Source organism: Lonchura striata, chromosome 4 (genome assembly GCF_046129695.1).
Source record: "Lonchura striata isolate bLonStr1 chromosome 4, bLonStr1.mat, whole genome shotgun sequence".
Taxonomy (NCBI): domain Eukaryota; kingdom Metazoa; phylum Chordata; class Aves; order Passeriformes; family Estrildidae; genus Lonchura; species Lonchura striata.
Genome location: NC_134606.1, coordinates 74354383 through 74366561, shown reverse-complemented (window position 1 = coordinate 74366561; position 12179 = coordinate 74354383).

Genomic DNA, 12179 nt, shown 5'->3' with positions numbered 1-12179 from the left:
TCTGGGACACTTTTTCAGCATCCCAACCACCAGGACAGGATGCCAGCTTTCCTCCCTGCCACACCAAGATCCCTTACTCCAGCCTTGCCAGTCTTTCCACAGTCCTGGGGTGCCCTGCACACAATTCCCAGGGCTGAAGATGTATAGTTCATCTTAAAATCAGTTTGCTTTTTCACTTTCACAACAGAGTAATACATCTTTGGAGCCTAAATTCCAGCAGAAAGCCCTCCAAGACTGTTTCTGCCATGGATCTGTGGCTTTGCATTTTCTAGATCTATTTTGCGTGCGTGTTGCCTTCATTGTTTCAGTGCTGAAGAGCAAAATCCCTGCAGATTGATTTAGAAAGCAGCAAAATAATAAAAAATACACTTCTAAAGCATGAAAAAAAAAACCCAAACAGGCATCAAACCTGAATTTATAGATAATTTTCTAGTTATTTAAATATAAAATATACTAAAAGCATATACTTAAGCATGGCTCCTGAGCATGAATAAGGCATTCGTGAATAAAGGGCTGTTATTTGTGCAGGATGCAGATGCTCTGCAGCAGCACAGAGCAATGCTACCACCTTCTGGAGAAATAGAGGCAGCCACTGCTCCCTGTTCCTCTGGCATAAGGAGCAGGATACACTTAACACAAGAGAATGGATCGTTAAATCTTCAGTACAAGAAATTGTGCCCCAATTCCCATCGCAATAGCAGGGAAAATTATTTTAACTCGACTGCCTTATTTCAGTGAAGAATTTTGTCTTTTACCATGCATTATCTGCTAACTTGGCACACCAGCTGACCAGGAAGCTGCTTCTGCAGGTCAGTTGTGAAGTTGACATAATTCACCAAAATGTTCATTTTCACACTCGTACGATGCTGCGCGGCAATGAGATCGTGATGAGAAGTTGTTCACCGTAATAAATAAAAATAAATAAAATAAATAAAATAAAAGAGAGAGTTGTTCACTCCTGAAGAGTGCTGCCTTTCTGCAGACGTATTTTGACTGAGCAGCCTAATGCAGCACCACAGAATTCCAAAATATCTGTTGCTAAGAGTTCTGCAGAGATGTGAAGGATCTCATTGTCAGAGCAGTCATCCTGTTGTGCTCTAACAAAGAGAGGACAAACTGCAAAGAAACTTGTCCAAGTACATCCATGCTCTAGATGTAGCAATATTTTTTCCTGTTTGAAATACTGCTTTCCCTGGACAACAAATTCTTTCTGCAGAACACAAAGTAGCTTTAAAAAAGGAAATACTACAAATGTTTATAAAAGTACTTTTAAACTTACAGAAAAAGTATAAAAGCAAACGAGCAAAAGATGAATTTGAAATTCTCTAAGCTGCCAAGACTGTTTCATAAAGAGGATATACTATGTTATGTACAGCAAAAAGCTTAATGACAAATCCCATAGAAAGTTTTGATTACATTTGACTATATTTCTCTATTTGATAAAGAGAAGAGAAATATTCTCCCTTTAAATAGAAGATATTCTCCCCAAAATAACTGTGTTCTGGTGTTCTGGACATTACTGGCATTTAGCAAGCTGTTTGCACACATCAATAGAGGAGTATAACCTTCAATATGGAGGTTTACAACTTCAATTAGGACATTTATGGGAGGCATAAATTGAATTCTAGCTCAACTTCCAACAATCTAATGCAATTCTTGTTCCAAGTCTACGTGAAGATTCTGAGTAACTTACAAATCACAAAAGTGATGGTTTGTACCTTTTTTCCCACCCCTGGTTTTGGTGGATTTTGGTTTTTTGGGGGGTTTTTTTTTTATCTATTTTTAGCCTTTTAAGATGGATTTTAGGCTACTTACATTTCAGGCTACTCATGAGATGTCAATTACTGTGTCTGTCTTAAGTTCACATCTCCTCTCTAAAGGATTCAACAGAATTACTAGAAGGATACACAATGCATTCCATAAGCTGGAAGAGTAGCCCAGTGCTTTAATTTCTCCATGTTCTTCACTGTACCCTTGAGATGGGATAATTGCATTGAGTATGTACAACATTTTTTCCTATTAACTGAGACTAACATTTGCCTACTTGTGCAAGATTTTTTGTCTTCTTAGTTTTCTGTCATAAAGCTACAGATAAATAAAAGGCAAAGCCAGGAAGAAGGCAGAGGTAGGCAGTGCTTAATCTAAAGACAGAGTTTAGATTTAGTTTAAGAAGTCAGAAGCTTAGTTTAGGTTTCCATTTAATAATTTGAGATCAGTTCTAAGTATCCTCAGCAACACTGCTCAAACTCACTGCCAACATAATTTTTCATTCTTTAAAATATAGTGCAAAAGCCATGTAAAATGAGAATGACGGGGTTTAATTAAGTCAGAGTGAAAAATGCAAACATTATATATTTGTTCACTTCACTAAGATTTACATACACACAACATTTTCTAATAAAGAAACTCAAGATGTTATTGCATTTTTAAAGCATTTTTGTTAGACAGTAGATTCACTATATATTGACTGCACTTCAATGCCACAATAGGGACCATGTTCAAAGATTCAGTATTGCATTCACAAATAAAAGAAAAAAATCTTGCAATAAATCCCATAAGATAAAACCCTCTGTTGAATCCTAAAATAGAAAGATGATGAAGTTGCCAAACACATTTATTTGTAATTATTTTATTACATTTCCAGTATAATTATTGAAACAGTAAGAAATTCAAGTAATCTTTAGCACACAAAACAGAGACTGTTATGGTCATGAAGAAATCCATTCTCTTTCAGTCTCGATCCATCAACTTTCAGCTAGCTGTCTGAACTTCAATTATTTTGTGGCTACATTCAATCCTATAACTGCTCAACATAAATCAGGCTATCATTTTTAAGTAAAGCTTTGATTCTTTTTATTCATCCATGACATCCTCATTCATAGGCTAGACAGAGAAAGAAGGTCAAGGGTAAAGGGGGTGATAAGTTGAAGACTTAAATCAGAGCATCATTATGTCATGTGGTGAGGGGACAAAAAATGCCACAAAACCTAATATTCTATTTTACATACAGGTACCAAAATAACTACCCTTGATGCCTCCTAGAAGTCAGAGGCATATGGACTTCATGCCTTTGAAGCCAAGATTTTGTGCCAGATTTAGTTCTGAGTACAATTACACAGAGCTCTAAATGAGCTGGTTTCTATTTTGTTGTAGAAAAAGGATAAATTTGTCATCCCTAAAACTGAAGCAGATGAACCCAGGATCAGTAGTCTGGGGTGCTCCTACCTACACCTCAATTACCTAAAAAATCGGGCATTCTCTTTTATTTTACTGATAGTTCATGAAAATTAATAAAATTAAAAGTATGAAGGAAAACAAAAATCATGAATGGAGAAAACTTGTGAAACTTGGTTATTTTAAATGTTGTTTCCTGCAACTGATGTACTATTCTTGCAGTCTTGATGTCTCAATTTTATCTGAAAAACATTTCAAGCAACAAATGCATATTTGTGCCACAAGTAAAAACAAAATAAATATTGACAGATTTAACTGAAATATTTTTGATAAAACCTTTCTAGCATGTTCCTAAAAAAAAATTTTAAAAAGCTGTTCCATAGCTTTCTTATAACATTTTTGTCTCTAAATCATGAAACCATGTTTACATGGTAACACACTTGGATATCATTGATTTCATTAAAAAAAATAGTAAAGCCTGTAGCACTTGAAGTATTTCCTCATTTCAATCAGCCTTCTAATTCAATAAAAACAATATTTGAAGATGGGTTTCTTTAATATAGAAAATTGGATTTTATTTTTTAAATAGATGTTTATATTTACTTCTGAATGCAACTGAACTGGTTCTCCCAATACACCTTTTAAATTTCTAACTAGGCCAATATGCAAAACCAGGAAAAAAATCACCAATCTCTACTATTGATTACATAAACATTAAAAATAAGAAAACTTGTAGAGGAATGCTTTTATTTAGTAATGGGATTGCTTGTTTGATGCAGAACTCTTATAAATTATCGAGACAGTATGTCATTGAAATCAGGCTCTAAGAGTTACAAATATAAAGAGGTTAGTACATGGAAAGACTGTGAATATTATATCCCAATATATAAAGAATAATAAAAAAATAACAGGCTGTTTTTTAAAAGGTTTCTGTAATACATTCAGAGCAAACAAAAGGCAGAATGCAAATAAAGTAGTCTGATCTTTTTCAACTGGCACTTTCATTAGTCACACATTGTCATTCTAAGATTTGTTTCTCAGATCAGCAATGAATAGTTTAACTGTTACCTTTCTTCTCTTTCAATTTACAAGCATTTCTCCATGTCTCGATAAGCTCAGTGACCTAAGGTTTCCTTTTGAATATGCAGCTGTTTTGGGTGGTTTTGTGTGCTATCTTAACAGAAGGAGGGGGATGCATTCCATTATTATTTCTTAAAACTATCAAGACATAGAAAACATGTCCAGAAAAGCTTATAAAAATGAAGGATGGGTTAACATTATTTCTATTCATCTCTTCAATGGTCTTGAGATACATAAGTGGCATAAAAAATATTTAATTAGAAAATATAACTTTATCATTACATACACACATTACAAAAGATGATCCTTGCGGGTCTCTTTCAACTCAGCAAATAAATAGATGTTCTTTATACTAAGAGGAAAAATTCAATAAAAGATTTTGCTACTTCAGATGATGATGAAGTTCTCTGGCCCTTAGGTCTAGTGAAAGTGTGTTAAGAAAGCATATGCTGTCAGAAATTGCTACTCAACAATCCTGGTCATGCTGGAGCTTATAAAATATAGCATTTATTTGAGTTTATGCATATAGTTTATTCCTGTGAAAAGTTACTTCAGTTATGCCTCATAAATATTTTGGAAAAGACTGCATTTATGTAAAGCAAAATACTTCCAGCTGAAAAGACAATCCCTGTTAAATTACACTTGAATTTTCATAGGGCTTTCTCCCTGAGAGCTTGCAGTGTAAACAGTTATGCTATCTACACCCGCTGCCTACCTAGCTTAAGACACACATCTACTTCTGAGATGATTTGACCTTTCCTCTTACAAATTATGTTCACGAAAATAAAGCCAAACCACAACAAATTTAAAGAGAAATGTCAAGTCCTCCCTGCTTCATGCAATTTCAGCACTGTACTTCTTGACAATCTAGGTGAGTTTTTCCACTCTAATGAGACTAAAACTGACTTTCTCTCAGTCTCTCACACAATGAAAGTATGAAAATACTTTCCTTTAAGGAAGAGGTTAACTTCATTTAAATGAACACAGATCATCTTGCTTAATATTAAAGACTTAACTCTTTTTTTTTTTCAAACAGACAGATTTTTGACTGGTTTAGAGCCTTATCCCAGCACCATGTAACTCTCAGTCTTGCTCAAATCAATGTAAACTTTGTATTGCAAATAGCACAAGACTTGAGTAAGAAGGCAAAAAATTTATCACAGTATGATTTTGTTTCTATATTTATAGTTTCTTACTCGAGAAATAAATTTATTTAAGAATTTTTTGGCAGCCCAGAAGAATACAGGCAGGACCTACATATAAAAATATTTGTAGAAGCATCACATTTTTTTCCAAAAAGGAGTCTTCAAGACCCACTAACCTCTATTTAATACCTACAAGTTCAGGAAAACCACAAGAAAAGTGGTTAGTCCTAAATCTGCTATATTAAAAAAAATTCCTCTTTTTTATGAATCAAGAATAATTTAGTGTATGCTACAGTTGTGGCCTGCTGGATATTAAAGCCATTTAAATGTAGGACTGCAGGCCAGTTTTTCATATACCTTAGTACCTACCAAGCCTAGTTTTTCTTGCAAACCCAAGGTTTACATTCTCATTTTCTCTTAGATAAACCCAAGTTTACCAGCAATTTAAACAAGAATATAAAATTCATTGCAGTATGAGCTGACAGATAAGGATCAGTGGTTGATAAAGACAATTTGTTATTTTCTACAGATGTTGGTTTGCACACTGGAAATGGACATGAACAAAAATATCAAGAAAAAACACCAAACAAGACAAATCTCAGGTAAGATTAAAAAAAGGACTTAATTAATACCTTTAACTCCAGTGCGCCATAACAACAGCATATGTTTTTGCAACAAAACTTACAAATCATTCTGAATCAGTGTCACAAGTTTATAACACATTCCTGGAGAAGACTGGGTTTATTAACTCCATACTCTTGAAGGACAACAGATTTGCACAGAAATTCTCTTAAAAAAAACTTTGGTGTTTTAATTAATATTTGGAAGAAGAGACATTGAGCCTTTTAACAGCAGGGACAAGGATAGCAGGCATATGGACAACTGCTGACACTGCTTTAAATCAAAAATTCAATGCATAATTTCTATATAAGGTCAATAGGCAAATATAAATGAAATCAAATCAAATCAAATTCAGATTTGAAAATGAATGCTAGAAAGTTGTATTGTTTTGGGTTTGCTTGGGTTTTTCCTGGGTAACCATCTTTAGTGAGATAAGAGCCTTTATAAAGAAAGTTCAAAAATCAGTTTACAAGTAATTTGAAAGTGAGCTGAAACTCACACAACTTACTAATAGTCAAGAGTGTTCAGTTTTAATATAATAGAATAGTTGTATAATATTATCTTCTCACTAAAAACACTCATTGAGCTCTGGCCCACAGCCAGAATTTGTGTGCAGCACAAATTCTAAACACAGCCCCATACCAGCCTCTGGGAAGGAAATCAACTCTACTCCAACCAAAACCAGAGCCCTTTAAATGTGGGCAACTGAAAAAAAAAAAAAAGAATAAGTAGTGAAAACAGAACTAAAAAAGGATAAAGACATTTCTTTCATGGAAGACATGATTTCCTAGATTTCCATCATATAAAATATGATGTCCAGGGACTCCCTAGCCCAATATTTCTTCTACTAAAAGTATGACCTAGAGGGGCTAGAGTCGAGAAGAGCTAAACATTTTCTGTAAAATATGTTTTTAACAACATACAATAAAGAATTAATAACAAATACATGTGTATGTACTGAACACAGCAGAAGAAAATTATTTTAATATGGATATTAAAAGTGTAGCAAAATGGTTATGCATTTATTCACCATATAATTAATTAGTAAAATAATGCATATATTTTCACATATTACAACAGTCATAAAACTCTCTATTTAGTCATAGAATAACAAAACAACCTAAAAATGCTAATAAATAATGCAGTATTTAAGATGTTATAACAACTCCTAAATTCAAGGAGTAGAAAGCTATGTGGTTTACATACTTTCTAAAGCATAATAATAACTCAAGTAAAGAATTTTTATTTTTTATTTTTTATTTATTATTTAAATCACACAGAGCATGAGGAAGCAAATACCAAGTTGTAGCATCAATAGTCAGCCAGTAGCTCCAAGAGAGAATCTCTGAGTACCTTGTACATAGCAGAGGGAAAAACTGAGGTAGTTCCTCTTGGGACTTAAACATGTTACCTTTTATGGCTCTACAAGCTAATTTATCCAAAACTGGCAAACTCTACAGTCAGCCAAAAAATGCAATGCTGCCAACAACTCCATCAGAATTAATTTTTAGTTTATTACCATTACTTTTGATTATTAAGGGATTTTCTTGCCCTAATGGGAGCCTACAGAAGTCCTACCTACTCTACAGATTTTTGCAGGTATTGTTTAATTAAACTTTACCTTTTGGAACTGGCAGAACCCATAGGCAGTCATGCTACTAGTTAGTTCTGGAGTTGTACTCTACAGAAATCATTATGAACATCTGATTTCCTATGATTACCAGACAATATTAGGTTCTTTTCTGGTTAAAGACAACATTCAATTAATATTTTGCATCAGGATTCAGCAGAAAGGAAAGTTTGTTAATGGAATTGTCATGAGCTAGAAACACGCACATGTTCAAAACAGAATACCATAATTAAGTTAAAGTAGGAATTGAGTATGTAAGCAGGAATTTTGCAGTATGTCAGCAAAGAAGCTAATGTTAGTCATTAATAGCCTTGCATCTAGTATCCCAGTATCTAAATATACTTCTTCAAAATTACCTGAAGAGTTTAAACTTCACTTAACTTTCAACATTTCCAGTTTCCCATAAGATGCTGAACTGCTCAAATCAAAAGGAAATGTTAGTAATATTTATTTGGTTTAAAAATAAAAATGGATCATCAGTAAGGAGTAATCTGGAAATACATATAATTATGCCCCAAAAATACAAAACTGTAGACTACTATATACTATAGACTACCATTATTGACAACTGTAAAATATAATCTGTGCCAAGATTCTCTGCGCTTGCAGAATTTTTCTCTATAAACTATCTGACCTTCTCCTGTAATAGACATGAAAGTCATGGAGCCTTTAGAAATGATGAAAAATGTTGGACATCACATCAAACCAAATTTCTTAACATAAGTGACTGTTAGTATAGAATTTGAGAGAATTTCTATACACAAAGTTCAATGCACTCTGCAAAGAGAATTAGAAGAAAAGGACAAAAATGTGAAAGATTGCCAATTTAAAGTTATCTGAACTAAAACTTTAGAAGTCTAGTAGACTATGAAAAAAAGGAAAACGAGTAAAGCTATAGTGCTTCTTATCCACATGTGTATATTGACAAAACATTTGCTCATCCAGCTATGTCTCTTCTATATCTTTTATTCTAAATTATTTCACTTCTGTTAAAAGTATTTTAATTGCAGTAGATGATAGGAAAACAGTTCTTTACAAACTTAATATTTACTTCCAAGAATTGGGCTGTTAAGTAGAAACCCTTATTTAGACATCAGCCTTAGCTTCTCATCTTTGAGGTCTGAGAAATTATTTTCTGTAAGTCAGAACTAATTCTGTCACTATGTCAGAAAAATTTACTTTTCAGCAAATAACTGCAATTAGGGTTTGCTTAGTTACTTTAATTCTCACAAATCAAGAGTTATTATTAGAACTGTTACCTTTTTCTCCTTTTACTTTGTGAAATTCTTTGTGACATTTTCATAGACCATTGTGACACTTACCATAAAAAGTGTTTCAAATCCATCTCAATTTTCCCTCCCTTTCCCTAGAGTAATAAAACCGCACAGCTGAAAAAAGAATGTTTGCTGTGTAAGTGTGGCTATATTGCAGGACTCTCACACAGAAGAAAAATTTAAACCAAGTTTACTGTTCTTAAAAACCAGATTACATGTGCAATACTAGGAAATGTAACACAAAATGTCTACCTCAGTATTATGGGACCATTTTTCTTCCCTCAATTATATTACAGCATCTATAGGCCTATGCTATAAATCTCCCAAGAACAGAAATTGTCTTCTGTCAACTTTCCAGCCTGCACAGATTCCTAAATATTTCCAATACATCTGGAGAATCTAAACAAGTTATTTGCAGTTATCAATATTGCAAAAGTTAGCTTTTTACATCTCCTTGGCTCATCAAGCAACTTAGGAACTTAGTTAAAAAACTTTAGTGAGAGAGGCTAGAAGGTATGTTATCAATTTAAAATAGTATCCTCTGCACTAAGAAATAAAGGTTTTCCTGCTGAGTTTCTAGATCCTGACAAAACACCAATCTTTCAAGACCCAGAACTCATTACTTTAAATGTACCTTGTTACTTTACCTTGTTGCCTTGACTGAATTACAGGAAAAACAAAAATTGCTAGACCATTCCAATATACTCTGTTGCTGAACCAATCCATCTAGCCTCCTAAGCAAATACATTTGTAGCAAGTTTTTGTTTAAAGTACCTGTTGCAAAGATCAAATGAACCAACTATATTTTTGGTTAGCTGTTTATTTTTTATAAAGACAGTGCCAAAATGAATATATTAACTTACCTGACTTGGAATAGCACTATTTTATGACTTAAATTTTAGCAAATGTCTTTGGACATCCAAATGTTCTTGTTTGGCCTTTTTTTTTTGTTTGTTTTTTGGGGTTTTTTTTTGTTGTTTTTTTTTTTTGGGGGGGGGTTTGTTTGTTTGTTTGTTTGTTGGTTTTTTGTTTTATTGTTTTTTTTTAATTTGGTTTTCTCCAGTAATTTAAATTGATATCTCCCACCATTGTTAAAACCTTTCTATCGTATTTATGCCAGATCCAGTCCAGTAGTGTAACGCTATTGATTTTCATGTATTTTTCCTCAGAATACTGTATATTTTAGTCTTTTTAGCTGATGTCTAAAGAAACTAAGCATCTAGACAGAAATTCTTCTCTATGAACAGGCACTTTATATTTATTCCTTTCTATATTTGCTATCTCTAATAGGCAGATGCTTTTGACTGCACAAGGACCATCATTCACCCTACACTTTCTTTCCATCTTTTTTCATCAAAACTATTCTCCTTAAGAGAAGAGGCAGAGATATATGCACACACTCACATATGTAACTCATATAGAAAAAACTTTCTCTGAAAAAAACATTATTCTCTTTGGTCAACAAGTATTCCCTTGATTTAAATGGTTGCCACAGAGTTAATTCACTAGAAAACAAGATAGGAACAATCCTAACTATATGGGGAATGTGCCAAGAAACATCTGTAACCACAAATCCTTTCTTTCATGAATCAAACATTTCCCTTAGATAATCTCAAGGAAAACATGCAATGAAAAATGGATTCTAGAAATCAATAAGAGGCAGAGTGAATTCAAGCGGTGACTGAAGCTTAGCAAAAAATGTGTGCGGTTAATTCACCCAAATTTTAAGTGCCCATAAAAATAAATGCTTTCTAATACATTGTCATTCAGTGATAACATAATTACAATGATTTAGTATTAAAAAGTATGAAGAACCTCTCATTAAAATATGAGACCATTGCAGTTTTGGGCAAAGTCTCCACATCCAATGCTAACAATTCAGTTGCCAGACTGAGAAACTACAAACCCACCAATAAGAATTTTCCTATCTTATACAGTCATACAAGAGTGGGACAATTCTTTATGGTACTGCTCAACATCTACACGCTTTAACACCCAAATTGTATTTCTTTTATAATGTTTTAAGTGGCCATGGTTCTGGTATAGTTGGCTATCAGGATGGAGCTAACAAGATCTGTCCATGATTTTGCTGTAAGATGACTTAATTGTCAGAATATTGTTTAGAGAAAAATATTTGAGGCAAAGTTTTCAGCTCTTCTCTTTCCAGTAATTATACTGTGCACATCTTATATGGAAACTCAAGATCTTTCTTTTTTTACAGTAACATCACCTGGGGCTGAGAATAAGTCAGCCACTTTGAGTCTAGACTCTGTCTTGGTGGTTTAAATCTATATTTGAGATACTGGGAGCAATCAATTTTTCTTTGTTTGTTGTGGAAAAAATTTTGAGCACTCATTTGGTTAGGCTCTATTTCATTAACAGAAAATATGGTTACCACCATTGACCTATTTTGTGCTTTAGTCACCATCTTAAACTGACCAGGTATATTAAGGCAATGGAAAAAAACCAAATGCTCAATCAAAAAATCACAATCACTATTGCTATCCCTTTTTTTGTTTCAAATATAAATTTAAATGCAAAAGTACAGCAATTATTCAAATTTTTATTACTACCTTCACATATTGTAGCACACCTACAATAAATTAGCCAAGGATGCCAAAGTAGTTGTGATGTAATCTGTTCTTAGTCAGAATGGCTTTCTAGTGAAAACTTCATCAAACTACTCAAAGAAGAAGGGACCATTCTCAAAATTTTGGTTTCATTATCTTCATATGCAGCATGAAAGGAATTTATATTCCTGTTCTTTAAAGAAGATGTCTGAAGTGTAGCTACATTTCTTAGTACTATTTACACCAGATGCAGCTGAATTGAAACCCGAGTAAAAATAATCTATACAGAAACTATTTCCAGAGAGCCAAGTGCAAGTTCCTTCTTCCTCTAAGCTAAACTCATTCAGTCTCACATTGAGCTGTTATTCCCACCTCTGTGGAAATGTATTAGTCAGAATGGCAGTTGGGTAGCCACAGGTGTAAACCTTCAGCAACCAAGGAGTTTTGTGAGTTAGAATAGCACATATTTCCTCAGGTGTGCACAAATCCACACATCTTTCTCCTCTCTCCAGGTCTGAGAACTTGTTGCCCCTCACAGTGTTTTTAGAAGGTAGGAACATAAAGGAAAGTTCATTTGTTGGTCCCTGAAGCAGCACACTCTACTAAGATGCTGAGTGTAAGCATTCATCCAACAGCAACACATTTACAGCTCTGCTTAACATCATGTACTAAAGATCACTTCTAA